The sequence below is a fragment of the Tetrao urogallus genome (assembly GCF_951394365.1).
Source record: "Tetrao urogallus genome assembly, chromosome: 3".
NCBI classification, from domain to species: Eukaryota; Metazoa; Chordata; class Aves; order Galliformes; family Phasianidae; genus Tetrao; species Tetrao urogallus.
This window is the reverse complement of record NC_136815.1, coordinates 13,184,932-13,201,084: the sequence shown is the minus strand read 5'-3', so window position 1 is coordinate 13,201,084 and position 16,153 is coordinate 13,184,932.

Below are 16,153 nucleotides of genomic sequence, written 5' to 3'. Positions count from 1 at the left end.
ATGCCACAAAGGGCCTTTCTTTATTTTTCTAATTTTAGAGACATAATTGTGGTCCTGTAACACAAAGATGCTGCTGAGGTACACAGAACACAGTTTGGGGCCGAACTGGTATCAAAACATTTCATTTCAGTAAAAAAAGGGATCATATGATCTGTGGATTGTGATAGCAGAAGACTGCAATCAGTGATATCCCCTTTTCTTCTCCCTCAACCTCTCATTTCTCATGAAACATCGACACATTTTTCCACCCGTTTCACCCCTGAAATGCTATTACACATTCAGCCAGAGAGAAGATACACTTAGGCAGCAACACAACAGGAAAGATGTAAAATTTCAGTAGAAGTGCACGTTGGATGCCTCTCTTCTGCATAGACTTTGTCAACTCTGAGGACAAAGCGGCCACTGTTCCTGCTCACAAGCAGAGCTTGAAATTGCACAGAGATGAAAAGCATCACAGTTCCATAACTAAATGCTGCATATTTACAATTTATAAACCTTGCATGTGGGTGGCTTGGGCTGTAAGCAAGTGTTTTTCTGCACTGAATGGCCGGCCTCATGCTTCTGGGGCCTGGAGCTGTTTGGGGACTGGAAACATGGACGTAAAAGGAGAAGGAAGAAACTGCACATTACTTCCCCAAGGCCGCTTCTCCACAAAAGGATGGGTGGCCCAGTGTACTGCTCTTGAAAGAGCTGACTTCAGATCTCTGCTGTGGCTCCACCTCTCTGCACACTCCCAGCAAGACATTTCAAGTGATGTCCAAGTTATTTTGGTTCAATGAGCAGAGATGGGATCTGAGCTTCTTGCAAGATCAAGCCTGACGTCTATTTTTGTATTTTTGACTTCTTTTTTGTATTCTTTTAATTTTTATTATTAAGTCTGGGTAAAATGCCATAAGCTGGGGTTGTTAACAGATTAATACTTTGAACTGGATGCAGTGAGAAGAGTTGTATAATTACTTTGGGGAGGTAACGAAGAAATGGTGCTGACAGGCCTTGGCATTTACTGCGCTGACTGTGACAATGGAAAGATTTATTCAAAACTACTGTGTCAATTAAAGACTGTACTCTGTTTCACTGCAGTATGCTCCTTGGTGTTTTGCTTTGTAGCTTCTTCAGCAAAATAAGTTCCCTGTTGACATCAGCTGACTGTAAAATGAGTCAAAATCTATGGACTGCACAGAAAGCAGAAAAGCAAATCTAAGCCAAGCATTCTGTACAGAGAGATGAAGAAGATTCATCAGCCACCCTGTCAGCAGCAAAGCCAGTGATGGTTAACTCCCCATCTCTTCTCTCCCTGCCACTGGGTGGGGACTGAGTTCATCCAGAGAGGGGAGGGAATCTGGCTGTTCGAAGCAGAACCCAGTGCAAGGGCCTCTGCACGCTCTTCAGTGGATTTCCGCTGCCCTGCAGTGGTTTTGTCCTCTCCATCAGTCCCCACATTTTTCAAGCAGCCCTGAAGCATATCCCCTCACTCCTCCCAACTTTACCTCGTCTTCCTTCCAAAAAGGAAGAAACATGAAGCTGTGCTGTTGCTTGATGCTATTTCCTCCTCCATTTTGCTTGCATGTTATATAACTTCTTTTGGGACCTCTCTTGACTATTTCTATTTCATACTTCTGTTTTATACTACTCACAACAGGGCTGCGGCTCATTGAATATCACCCGAATAAATAGCATGGTCAAGCACGCAGCAGCAGCACCCCACGTCAGTTAAGAGTGGCAGGCAAAATCTTCAGCATCAAAATTTAATTGAAACTCAAATAACGTGGTGGTCCCCCAGACACCAGTAAGTTTCACTGTATCTAAAGCCCTGTTTCCCAGCTCAGCTCCAAGTGTACGAGTAGGCCCTCTGACTTGGATAAACTTACTCATGGTATGAAGCACCTTTCTGAACGGAAGCTTCAGCATTAAATTGAAAAACAGAAAAAGCTCTTAAGATCCAGTGAAAAAGCACTAATTCAAACCCTATGTAAAATGTGGGCTAGTTTGAATCAGCAACATTATTTCTCAAAAAAAATATACAGCCACCTTGGCAAAGCTTGTTTGTTATTGAATTTATTTTTATACTGCAAGTTACGGGAAATTAAATAATACCTCACATTTTTCTTTGTTATGGTAACAATGCGAAAATATTTTGAGCTTAAAAAATGCTTACATTCTTTAGTAGTCTTTAAAACATAGCTGGAAAATTAACATTCTTTATGATCATCCTCACTCAAAATCACAGATAAACACAAACTCTTTCTCCCGAAAGAATGGGAAGCCATTTTAAGTAGTTCCATATCCATGAAATGAAATGAAAATTAAATGTAACAGTAGATGTGTTTCTCATTAAATAACTTCTTTCTCTCTTTTGTAGTCATCTTTTCCAGAGAGCCTTTGCTTTCTCACATAGTGGAAGGCTGCATTGGGAATATCACTCTTACAAGACACTGTACATTTGCCTACCACTGCATTTGTCCTAATTACCTTTCTGTAGAACCACAGTTTGTTCCCCTAAGGGTATTCATAGTGTAAACTTTGTGCATCATTTTAGGGCGTTGAAATAACTGAAGTAAGGGGAATTGGGGAAGATGCAGAGGAATTTCCCTCACCAGTAGGAGTGAAGTAAACAAGCAAGAAAATAAAATTTCATCACAAACCCTCTGAGGTTGGAGTTGGGTCACCATGTCAAGCAGCATAGAAAGAATAGCTTGGTTTTCATGCTCATTAAGTACTCCTGTCTGCTGACATTGCAAGCAAGAATGCTAATTAGCACTTGCCACTGTACGCTGGACTGAAACCTGCGAGAAGTCCAAACACTCATCGTGTAAAAAGCTGCAGTTTCTTGTGACCTAAGTGATTTTTGAAGCAATGATTTAAAGGTAAATAATTGTTTTCTCTCCTCAAAATGTCTCTTCTTCCATTTTAAGCTGTTCTAATCTTGCAAAAAAAAAAAAAAAAAAAAAAAAGTTTTTTAAAAACCCAATCAATTATTACTTCAATAATAACTACTGCATCTTGCTCAAAGCATCAGTTGACAGCTGTAAGATTTTGCACTGAAGCTATCATACTGGATTCAAACAGCTAGAAGGAACTACCACGCTAATGGATTCCAGAGCCAGCAGGATCATCTTGCTTAGCAAATCTGATGGCTTGTGCAAAGCAAATTGTAGATAGAGAAGATCATGGGGAAATACATCCCATTTTATTGTTGTTCCACTGCTTAATTAGTAACAGTGTAAAAAATGTGTGATTCATCTTGCTTGTATACATGCAGTATCAATTTCCATTTTAAGGAGTTTGCAGAATACCATCCTGCCACCTCAGTATTGAACTCAGCAGCTTTTGTGCACTTTTTCCAAAGAGACATCTAGTCTGTACTCAAAGACATCGAGAAATGGAGAATACACCAGAATTCTTGGTATTTTGTTCCAATGGTTAACCACCACCAAAATTATTTCCTGACTGCTTATTTTCAGTATCTTCTGATTTAAATCACGCAGACAGATCTTCCTGATGTCATTTTGAACAACTGCAGCCTGCATCCAACACCTATTTAAATCAAGGGAAACATTCCTATTAATTACAAAGAATAGCAAACCAGGCTCCGAATTGTATATAACGCATCTCTGTGGTTTATGAGGTGAATGCTAAAGAAAGTCTCTCTTCATATTCCAGCAGAGAGACAATATGAATGACAGAGAGAATGCTGCCCTCTTACGGTTTTGTGGTTGAATTTGTCCTCATAATATATTAAAAATACAAAAATAATATTTTTTGGCTGCTACATGCTGTTTTGCTCTGTTTTATGTATGGCACTGAACAGCAAGTATGCAACAAGCAGGACTCCTTTCATAATAAATAATCTAAAAGCACTGAAAATGCAGCCCATACTGGCAATACTGAAGGTAATAATGTACAAAGACAGTGGGTGATTTAAGAGACAAGTATGGGACCACTGTTTTCCAGACAGCTTTGTTAGCTGAAGTGGGCTGGGACACAGCTGGGTACTCGTTTTGTTTTCCATGCTTGAAACCAAGAAACCTGTTCCCATGATGAAGACTCCTTTGTTCTCCAGAGGAACTGATTCGTGCCCCGTGCCTTCCCTGCTGGGGAATGTGGCATCCATGGATACCACTGAGTAGGACGTACAGGGGGACCTCTTCTAGTTTAAGAGTATGTCAGTTCAGGACTGTGCACTCAAATTACTAGAACCTTTTTTCTCCTTCAAATAAGTGATCTCCTTTACATGCATAAAGGAACAGGCATGGGTATAAAATGACTGCAAGCAAATCCAACATGTTTGTTGTAGCCGTTGAGCAGTATGAAACATACGCAGCATGCTCTGCACACATAACCTACGCAGGGCCAGGGCAGCTGGCCTCCTCTGCCTTCCACGTGCACCCACTGCCTTGCTGACAATTTGACCATTATTGTTTCCATGACCAGTTGAAATTTCACAATGAATCACGTGACATTACAAGAGAAGACCCTGTGCAGTGACCTCCCTGGAAAAGGATATCTGCAGCCTATTCACAGAAGCCTTCTATTTTTTGGTAAGAACTGGGTATAACACAGTATAACCTCAGACCATGAGCTCAGTCATGTCCCACATGCAGCAAAGTCCTTCATGTGCAAAACCATGAAAGAAACCACATCAAGATGTGTAGATCATTGAAAACTTTAAGAAAACATCACTCAGATTTATCTATCACTTCTTTACTAGAAATAACCAAATTCTGTCATGACTAACTATTTAGACACGTAGAAATGGGAAAAATGCATAAAATAACTAGTTCTATTTAAACAATTCATATGCCAGAATAGACCATTAGGTCATGTAGCTTCATCTCCTGCATAACACAAGCCACTGAATTTCACCTAGTTACTGCCAACAAGCTGTGTTTAACTGTAACAGCAAAGCACTGGTGTGAAAATTTCAAGAAAGATCATTTTGATCTTCCAGTGGCAGTCTGTGAAGGCTGAATCTCTCTCATTCTTAAGTGTTTGTTTCTCCTTCACTTCCCATTGCAGGACATCTGTCTACCTCTCTGTCACTGTTTCATGACCTTACTGACCAAAGAAATCTCTTAATTTTACAGATGGATAACCCAAAGAGGTGTTACTCAAAGGATATGTTGCTTTTTTTTTAATGCAGGCTTTCAAAAAAATAATGCCTTTACCTCCACAATGGTGTTTCTTAATAGTTATGGCTGTAGTCATGACAACATTCTGTAAAATAAGCTTCTGTTCTGATGTGGGGTGGTAAACTCATGATGTTACTGCACTGAAAGAGGAACTTCACCCTCAGTGCAATTTAATGATATGATATTCCTTTTCTCAAAATAGAACTGAAAGGTTTGAGTTTGGTCAGACATGAAAGGAAGGCTGAAAAATGTCTTAGATACCAAATATAAGTATTCAACACATTTCAGTCCACTTTATTTTGGGACAGGTTATAACCCTGTAAAGGACTGAATGGCAGCAGAGTAATTCTGGTTTCTAGTTGATCTCAGCATGGAAAATCTTCTGTCACTTTTCTCATTTAAGAAGATACTTCCCTCTGAGCATAGGCAGGGTTTTGCTGCTCTTTGGTGTCCTACAGAAAGTCAGAGGTCAGACCTGCCCAGGTATTTGCCCCTGTCTCTTTCTTGTGCCAATATTGTACATTTTGAAATGTCAAAATAAAGGTAGAACAAAGATATATTGCAAATAAGTTTTGTGGGCTTTGGGAGTCAACCTATACAAAGTCTTACTCAAAAGTTCATTTTAATTCACATCACTGTGTCCTTTCTCAACGTAATGACATCAGGAAGAAAAAAAGAAAAAAAGCAACAAAAAAGCAACAACAACAAAAAGAACAGCACAAAGCAAACTTTAATGTTGCTGTACAGACCAAAGCAGTGTAAGTTCCTGTACTGTTTGTGTCTACCCAAGAAAAAAATCCACGCTGACTAAGCAGGCTTACCATGGCCTCAAGTTGCATCAGGGGAGGTTCAGGTTGGATATTGGGAAAAATTTCTTCTCCAAAAGAGTGGTCAGGTGCTGGAATGGGCTGCCTAGGGAGGTGGTGGAGTCACCGTCCCTGGCAGTGTTCAAGAAACATTTAGATGTTGTACTGAGGGACATGGTTTAGTAGGGAAATATTGGTGGTAGGCAGAAGGTGGACTGGATGATCTTGGAGGTCTTTTCCAACCCTTGGTGATTCTATGATTCCCTGATTCTTTAATCCTTCTCAAAAGATTCAAGTGGAATAGGTGTCTGGCAAAGCTATCAGATAAGGACCACAGACCTCAAATCAGAGACCTCAAATTTCTATTCCACAAAGATATCTGATGGTGGCAAGCAGCAAGAGATACACACATAGAAAATCCACAGATTTAAAGGGAAATTTTCACAGATCTGTATCTTCTTTTGTCTTCATAATGGTGTATAAGGTTTGTGACTTACTCATACACACAGCTTACTAGCAAGGCTATCTTGTTAACTATGTACTCTGGGTTGAAATTATAAACATTTCCTTAATAGAGGGTTACACTGAAATATGACCAGTTTGCATTTCTTATACTACACTGAAAATGGACATAAGCAGTGATGCAGGTTAAATAATGTTTACCAAAAACTACCCTGGTATTTTGATTTACTCATTCTGCTGGTAAGTGTTCTTTCTTCTTCTCCACAGATGTGGTAAGTGCAGCATGGCATATTTTATACATTTGGGCTTGAAATGCATTGAATTGTTTATATCATGTATTTTCAGTATCTTAACCAGAAATATTCCTTGCCAAGTATCTGTATTTATGTCACTGACAAAACCTAATGCTACAGGGAAGAACTTCAGAAGACTGTGCTATCTTCACAAATGAAACACCAGTTCTGTATAGCTTTAGTGATGTGGCTCACAGGCAATGTTATGGACTCTCCAGCTTCACACTCTGCATGTGGCCAAGAAAGACTACTGCTACTAAAACTCAAACTGATGGGAAAAATAGATGAAGTTATTCTAGAAGACACTTCTCGGTTAATGCCACTCCTCAGAACTCCCCTTGAAGGAGCTGATGGGGGGATGCCATAGAACTATCCACCACTGTACAAGCATGCAGGCTCTGAGATAAAAGGAACAAATCATAGGAAATGCCAACTGCTTGTAGGTATCTTTGGGTGCACTGAGCTCCACTTTTCCCTGACCCTTGACCACAGTGTAGTGCTGGAGAGCACATGGTAGAGACTATATGCCTGCCAGCTGTACCAGACTCAGGTGTTCTCATTTACCTTGGCGTTGCTGCCCTCTTCTCTGTGGAAATCTGTTTACTGGACTTTCAGAGATAAAAATAGCTAAAACACCTCATATGCTGCGAGGTGCTACAAAACAGACTTACCATCTCCTTCTTGTGTGTTTTGTATTATCTGTGTCTTGGGCTTTTATTTTTTTATCCATACCTCATCCTTCCTTATTAGTATGGATAAAGGAGATGATGATTACTGAGATTACAACATTTTTATTCAGAGCCCCTCAACGGACATTCTGAGCATTTTTATAGCTATTTGTATCTACTCAAAACAGAAATGGGCAAATGAAAGAGAGCTTTATGCTAAGAAAGGACTGAAAGCAATGGGATGACTTAATCTAAAGAGGTGAAGGTAAGAAGTCTTCAAAAATAAGTGAAAAGTGGCTGTTCTCTACCCACACTGAGCACAAAAGAAGAAGAAATCAAGTTAAATGACAAGAGAGATATGGACTGGATTCTAGAAAATACATTATGCTTGAAAGACAATTAAATGGAATGGACTGCCCAGGGAGGTGGTGGAGTCACCGACCCTGGGGGTGTTCAAGGAAAGGCTGGATGCTGTGTTGAGGGACATGGTTTAGTGGGAGCTATTGGGAATAGGTGAACGGTTGGACTGGATGATCTTTTAGGTCTTTTCCAACCTTGGTGATTCTATGATTCTATGATTCTAAATACTGGAAGAGACTGTGTAAAGCTATGGCTTCACTGTCACTAGGTTTTTATAAGGAGAGGTTAGACCTTGATCTGGGTAGGCTGATTTTATCTGTTGGCAGCAAGAGGTACTCGCTAATTTTTCAGAGTCCTTTCTAGGGAACAGCCACAGTGTGAACAAACTCTGGCAACATCAGCTCCCCATCAACTGACGCTGAAAGCTCAAGAGCTGAAGTAGGTATAAAAGTCTCAGGAAAACCAGGCAACATTTCCAAAAGGGTTAGGGAAAGGCTGCACAAGCACACCTGAAGACCATGAGCCTATTATATACACTGTCGCCATCCTGAGAGAGGGTTAGCAGACGTGGAAGGATGAAGTCATGTGGTTAAAGGACATTTGCTAGTTGATGTTTACACCAGCAGACAGGAAACCAAATTAACAAACTCTTGGCAGAGTTACCAGGAGAGGGATTTTTATTTATCACTCATGTGGATGTATTGCTGTTTCCACCCAGTAAGTCTGTGTTCCTTCTCTGAATGCAGTTTCACGTATCTCCTGTAAGTTCTAATGCTTGGAGGCAAGGATGTGTTTTGTTTTAGGGGCACATCAGGTGAGCACAAAATCTGCAAGAGAACTTCAGCTGGGGATTTTGGTTTCAAAAGGAGATCCACCCAGGAGCTATTTAAACCTGTCCCTTGTTTTTGCCAGCAAACCAGGAAGAAGTCTTAACACACAGAAAATCTTTTTTTCCTAATACTAGCCAGAGGCCTTGTTGGGAAACAGAAAACGAAAATCTCTCCCAGTAGAGCTTCTTTTCCTGTTTCCCAGTCAGTGCTTGCCTAGCAGATCTGACAGGAGGTAAAGAGGTGCAGAACAGGTTTGAAAGGCTTGATTAGATATGGAGAGAGTAATAAAACTCAGATTTTGAAGGAGCTCCAAGTGCAGGGCTGAGTTCAGAGTCTGCTCTCTGCAAAAAAATGGGGAGGTGATCATGCTAACTGAAGAAACATAGGGGAATATACACACAGAGTAATCCCTATAAAATCAATTCACATCGACTTTAAGCCTCTGAGTTGCTTTGAAAAGGCAAGGAAGCATCTTCTAAGGGACCCTTTGTTCAGAATGCAAGTGAGCTGAGAGAAACACAGATGCACATCTGGCATGTGAATCTTTCTCCTGATCACACCAATCTCCGCTGGTGAATCAGGAAGCAAGTTCAAGGGTAGCCGGGCTCTTGAACACAACACAGTGCTTTTCTCTCTGAATGGCAAATCCTCTTCCTGTCCCACAGGCAGTACCAGGTACTATGTTTCCCAGATATCATATAGTCTGCTATTCTCAACACCCAGTCCATTTTTCTACTGGGCCTTTTCATCTTTGCCAAGCAATTTAAAAGTAAGATACAGCCTTTTGCTGCAGTCTTTTCCAACCATTTCTAGGATTCATCTCAAGTGCACCACAGCCATGCTGTAGGCTGTGCTCCAAATTAGGTTTAAAGGGCCATTTGTTTTAGTCATTTCTGTACCGCCCAGCACAGCCTAGTCCAGACACTTGCTATCCCAACACAAAAGAGGCTCGCTGTGCCAAGACACGGTCTTCTCCACCCCTTCTCTCCTGAGTGAACTCACTGTCTCCAAATCATTTAATCTTCCCACTTGGCTGTAGGATAGCAGCTGTCTCTTCCAATCAAACTAAAGCCACTGGCAAGCAAACCTTCATTCCTGGGAGTCACACCAAGAACAGTCCATCCGCCTCTTCTGTGATATTTCAGAGCTGTTTCTGCCAAATAGTTGGAGATGGCTATAGAAGGAAATGCATTCTTCAGTCACAGCAAATTTAGAGGACAGGCCTGGGGAGAGAGGAAGTAACTCAGGAAGGAAAACTATGAAATAAAATAAAATAATAACAATAAACAAAATCTGATGTTTAGTGCCAGAATCCATGTGGCATTTAAAATGCACAAGAAAATCTTAGTGTGTATGGGGTCTCAGTGTTTTGTGAGTGTAATAAAACTAATGTGGATTCAGTCTGATCTCTAAAATCTTGCCACAGCAGGTTATTACTAATTCTTGAAGATTAAAGCAGTCTTTGGCTCTCCCTCAGTGGCCCAGTATGTATTGCAGGCTGCTAGAAAATAAACAAGCAGTTTTAATTGCCCTCTCTGGTGGTGTTTTTTTACAAGAATGGCTGGCAGTCTCACTGTAGTCATTGCAAGTTGTCGCCACAATTAAGAAGTGGACAAGTGATTACGTAAGCCTTTTCTGGTTTCCTACATTTGCCAGAGATTTATCATACTACAGTGAGTTTGATATTAATGATACTAAGAGTGGACCATATCAAATATTTCTCTTTGAGCATTCATCATCTTGGTTTGGAGTAATCCCAGATATGTACACAGACTGGGAGAACTCCTTGAGAGCAGCCTTCTGGAGAAGGACCTGGGGGTCCTGGTGGATAAAAAACTGAACATGAACCAGCAGTGTGTTCTTGCAGCTCGGAAGGCTAATGGTATCCTGGGCTCCATCAGAAGAGGGTTGGCCAGCAGAGACAGGTAGGTGATTGTCCCTGTCTACTGTGCCCTCATGGGGCCCTATCTGGAGCACCGAATCCAGGCCTGGGGCCCCCAGTATAGGAAAGATGTGGAGCTCTTGGGGAGGCTCCAAATGAGAGCCACAGAGATGATCAAAGGGCTGGAACAACTCCCCTATGAAGACAGGCTGAGGGAGCTGGGCTTGTTTAGCCAAAGAGATCTCATTGCAGCCTTCCATTATTTAAAAGGGGATTATTAACAGGAGGGGAATCAACATATTACAAGGGTAGACAGTGATAGAAAGGGGAATGATTTTAAGCTTAAGAAGGGAAAGTTCAGATTGGATGTCAGGGGGAAGTTCTTTACTATGAGAGTGGTGAGGTGCTGGAACAGGCTGCCCAGAGCAGTTGTGAATGCTCCATCCCCAAGGTGTTCAAGACCAGGTTGGATGGGGCCCTGGGCAGCCTGGTCTAGTACAGATCCAGAGGTTGGTGGCCCTGCCTGTGGCAGGGGCTGGAACTTGATGATCCTTGGGATCCCTTCCAACCCAGGCCATTCTATGATTCTATGATCTACAAGAGAAGCACTGCTTAAGGTACCCCAAGGTTACACTTGTCAGTAACTGAGGATTCAGTTTCATTAAACAGTGGAATTTGCACTGGAATCACAACAGCCTTCTCCTTTTCTGAGCAAAGATGTGACTGATTACAGGATTTTCCAGGAAAAAAAAAACTCAGTGGAGCTTTAATCTTTTAGTTGAAGACTCTTAATTGTAAAACATCTGAGAACTACATTCCAGGGAACTAGAGAGAAAATGAAATAAAAATGGTGCATTTCATTCCATTGTGAGAATTTGGGTGTTTTTTTTCCAGTCTGTTTGTAATATATATATTTTTTTATCAGCTCAGGTATCAGTTCAGATAGAAGTTCTCAGCTTTTACAATTTTCTAATATATTTCTTATGGGAAAATTGTAAATGTGGTCTTGGATTCAGACTTATTTATGATTCTGTTCTTTTCAGTACCCAAGGGAAACAACCCATTTCCAAAGTTCCTTCAAGATTTATACTTTAGAGATAGTAGCTTGCATGTGAGATCACTGAGCATGCCTCGCCTTTTCACTTTGAGGCCATTCACATAAATTATATTAAGGAAAACATGTTTTGCAAATTGCACTGTTTCCAGGACCAACAGCTGTTATAATGGTTCACGCTTTGGTTTGTACTTTATGGGGGTTTTCTCTGATTTTTAGGTAAAGTGGCAAGAGGAGGCAGCAGGTGGTGTGGAATATTGACATAATTTTCTGATGATGGTAGAAGGGAAGCTTGCAAATGAGATCTGACAGTTCTGAAAAGTTATGTGGGTAGAGGCAAGAATAAAATACAGATCACTGTATTGAATTTCCATTGCATTTTATTTAAAATAAAGGAAGTAAAAAGAAACTGATGAGATGCATAAGCTGTTATTCATCGTGGACTGCAGCTCACGCAAAAATGTAAAAAAAACATCACTTTGGAATAGATTAAAAGAAAGGTAGCTTTTCCCCAATGTAACCAATAATCTTGAGTAAATAACTTGTGTTGTATAACATACATAGGAAACTAGTACTGAATTCTGTGAGAATGAAAAGCATTATGTTATCATATTTCACTTATGAGATACCTGTATATTCTGGAAAACGTTAATCAGGCCCTGGGGATTTGAGCCTAGTGATATTTAATAGCCACCTTATGGAGACAGCAGGATACAGCATACACTGCAGATCTGATTTGTTTGTTTCTTGGTCTTTAACCTCTGGTTTTGGCCTCTCTGCTATGCTAGCTTCATCATTAGTTCTGGAGCTCGGATTTGAGAGAAAGGAATCTTTGGAATTCGGCACTCGTGAGTTCCATACACAATCTCTTTGCTTTTCAGTAGCAGCTCTTTTTTCCACTTGATGGCTTGGGAGCAGTTGTAGAGAGTGAAAGAGAGAAGGGTGTCATTCCAGCTTCAGTTTAGCTACAGCCTCACACGAACCAGCAAGGTAGCAGCTCCCAGCTTGTTCTACGTTCTTGATGCGGCTGAACACATTTTGCTTTTGGGGACAATGATGAGGCCCAGCCTAGCAGCCATCTTCACTGCAGGACCACAGAGGCACTGCTTTGCTCAGCCCTACTCTGCCCCTACGTGGTATGGCCCAGCCCATGCTGGTGTCTGAAGCACGGCTGCCCACTGAAAGCCTTACACTGCCATGCCCTCGATTCAGACAGTGGCACCATGCCACGCTCCCATGGACATGAAGCACTTCTTGGGAAGATTATTCATCACAGTAGTTGCATGGGGATTTTCATAGCAGCAACTCCTGGATGCATTTGTTGTTTGTAATGAAGGCACTGCAGGAGGGCAGCCACGGACTTCCCTGTGGCTGGACTTTTATCCTGTAGGAGAAATGCATCTTTTAAATCAGAAGAAATGGTTTCTGGTTACTGGTAGTTTGATTCAGAAACTTACATGAGCTTTTTCATAGAGTTACCTAAAATGTTCTGCTGTGAACAATTGGGTTCTCGTACCCAAGCACATCCTTTCCCTTTCCTCTCTCATTTCTGTGGTTAAAACATTGCTTACAGAAGCAGGCAAGCAGGAGGTATATTACAAGTCCTCTCTTGTCTATGTTGTTGGTCATAACAGAGACAACAGATACTGACAGGTCCTGAGACACTCTCAGGCTCTCCTTTCATCAGAAAAACTGTTAGCAGCATTTTCTCCTTTCCCTTCTAGTGATACAAAGGCTATGTTACAGGATGAGGACTCAAAGGTTTGGATCAACAACATCTCAGTATAACTTTGTGCAAGTTAAGAAGGTGTTGAGTCATCAAAAGACTGTTTCCTTGCTAGTGGCAAAGCCCAACCAACCTAAAAAACAAATTCAAATGTTACCCTACCTGATTTGATTAATTAGGTAAAGGAGAACTCTATTCAGGTTCTTATGTGATCAAGAAAGACTTCTGGCTAACTTCGTTAGAATGGAGTTAAATAAATGAAAGTAGAACACAGTTATGGTAAATTTTAAAGGATTGAAAGTGTAATATGTTTATTTTAAAATCACAAACACATACATAGGCTCACATACACTGTGTCTAGCAAGAAATTGTCATGGTTTAAAAAGTAAAGCCTTTGATAAAAACCCAAAACTCTTGCAGCAAATGTGAGAAGAATGTTTGTGTTCAGCAAAGGAAATACTTGGTGTGTTTTTCCTTAGTGGAAGCAGCACAGAGAACAATTCGTACTGACCTGAAGTTTTGTGGTGTCTCAACTTTGTTTAAAACACTTTGTAGAGTCCAACTTTACACCGACTGCTGAAGAATCTACTTTTTTGTTTAATAATTTAGCTGACACACAGCGTCATTTGAAGGATGCAGAGCAGTCAGGGCAATGATAGAGCAACTGCCTCTAAGACACGAGCAGACACAATAACCTCTTGAAAAAGCCTCAACTCTATTTTATTGAAATACAGTGTTTCTTATTCATTTAGTTGAACTCTGGGTCTCAGAAGTCTTATAAAATAGTTCTGTTTGGTTTTTTTTAATGTCTAAGGGCAAATTCAATAACAAAAATCTTTGCAATAAAGAAGACGAGTACCTAAAAAGGAACAAAATGCAAAATTTTGACTCCTGGTGATTTAGGAAAGCTGTATTTAATTCATACATGCACTTGTAATTGGCTGGGCAAGTCCAGTTACTGCTTCTACTCACAAAGACCACTACTAAGGCTGAGATCTGCGTTCAGAAGCCCTTCTCCTGCCTAAGGCTGTTAGGGATCTATAGAAAAGACAACTGCAGCCATAAATGTATGGATTTGCTAGATGTGCTCACAACACAAGTGGAGTGCACCGAGAGCTGCATTCACAGCTACCTTCATTTAAAGACAGCAGGAAGAAGTGAGTTGTGAAACAACCCGAAGATTTCCTTGCCCAAGTAGGAGAGTTGACTTACAGTCCTTCTGACAGAGCTTGAATCTATGGCTCTTGCTTCTCAGGAGAGAGCATAGCTGTGGAGTCATGGGACACAATGACTAAGTAGCACCTTTTTCCTTCTTGTTGACACAAGGACGCTCTGCAACCTGAATTTGAGATCCACGAGACCAGAGAGACAGCTGCGAGGAGAACTACAGTTGGAATATTGCAGTTAGGGAAGAAGAGCTTAGCTTTCAGGTGTTTACCATCAAAACACTCAAACTTTTTTGGTCTTTTTGCCTCACGAAAGTGAGTGAATCTTTGATAGTGCTGCCTATGTGCGATATGGACCAAAGTTTGCCCAGAATGGAGCTGGATTGAAATGAAGACCCATTCCAAAGCTTTAAATGAAACATGGGTTAACAGAATTATCCCTTACCCCCTGAAAGTTTTCTTTCCACCTTCCTTCACAAAAAAATTTACATTTCCCTTTACTTTTGTTGGGGAGCTCTTTGAAAGGCTTAACAGAAGGCTGCAGACCACCTGTGTGATTTTCCTGCACAGAGTAACTTAAAACTAGCCACAGATCTAAATTATTATTAATTGCCTAAGAATACAAACATATAAAATTCATGGATGCATTGTTAATTTACTCTACAACGTAGCCAAGCATTCTTCCCTGTTATTGCTATCTTATTATTGGGAAAATGCCCAATGCTACTCATTTTTACAACTCAGCAGGTTCTTTTAAGCCAAAAGAATGTTTCAGTGAGAGATGAGCTGGCTTAAATTCACTTCTAAGTTTTTGTTAACTAATTTCATGTGACCTTGGCAATAAGATACTTATTAAATAATTTCATGTGACTATGATGATCAGTGCAGAAATAAGATTTGCAGACAGAGGGCTGCTAGAAATTACTGGCCCCTAAGGCTGAAACAAAGAAACTCATTCTTCTAGGGAAAAAAGAAAAAAAAAAAAAAAGAAAAGAAAGAAAAAAAAAAAAGGATACTACTTTGCCATTCCTCTGGTTTTGCAATAAACTTTTCCATTTGTGCTGTGCTGTTTGTGTCTGGTGATGAATTAAATTCAACAGAAAACAACAACATCATGAGTATTTAAAAAAATATATTTTATTTTAAGCCTATTGAAGTAGATAGATAGTACTAATGGATGAAAAACAAGCATAAAATGCTGAAGAATTAACTCCTTTGAGAAGAAGTCAAGAAGCAGAAACTTTCAGTACGAGTACTGTAGTTGCAGGCTGCAAGGATCATTACAGGGACAGAGGATAAATGCAGAGCTCATTAGGAACTGACTACAGCAAGCCAGATATGCTAGCTGGGTATTTCCATCTCTATTTCCTAAATTCTAGTCATTCAGGACACAGAAGAGTGACTTCTCTGAAGCAGTGCCCAATTTGATAAAGGACCAGCTAGCTGAGCCAAATCTCAGTAGGAAGACCATTGATATTTATCTGCTATACAGCTTTGAATACAAAAATTATGATTAGCTAATTTGAGTCTGCATAGATATTTTCTTATTGTGCCCATGTTTGTGGCCACCCACTCACTGCTGCTCTCAACAAGGCAGTAGCGGCAGAGAAATTCTTTCTTGGGGCTGTTTCGAAGACTGGAGTAGTGAGGAGCTGCTCTGCACCGTCTATGAAGGATTTGGCTCAGGATCTTGGTAATAAGAAACATCAAAAACCCACAGTATACTTTTGGGTGATCTATAAGTAAAAACAAATGCATTTTGGCATCTAGTTTATTT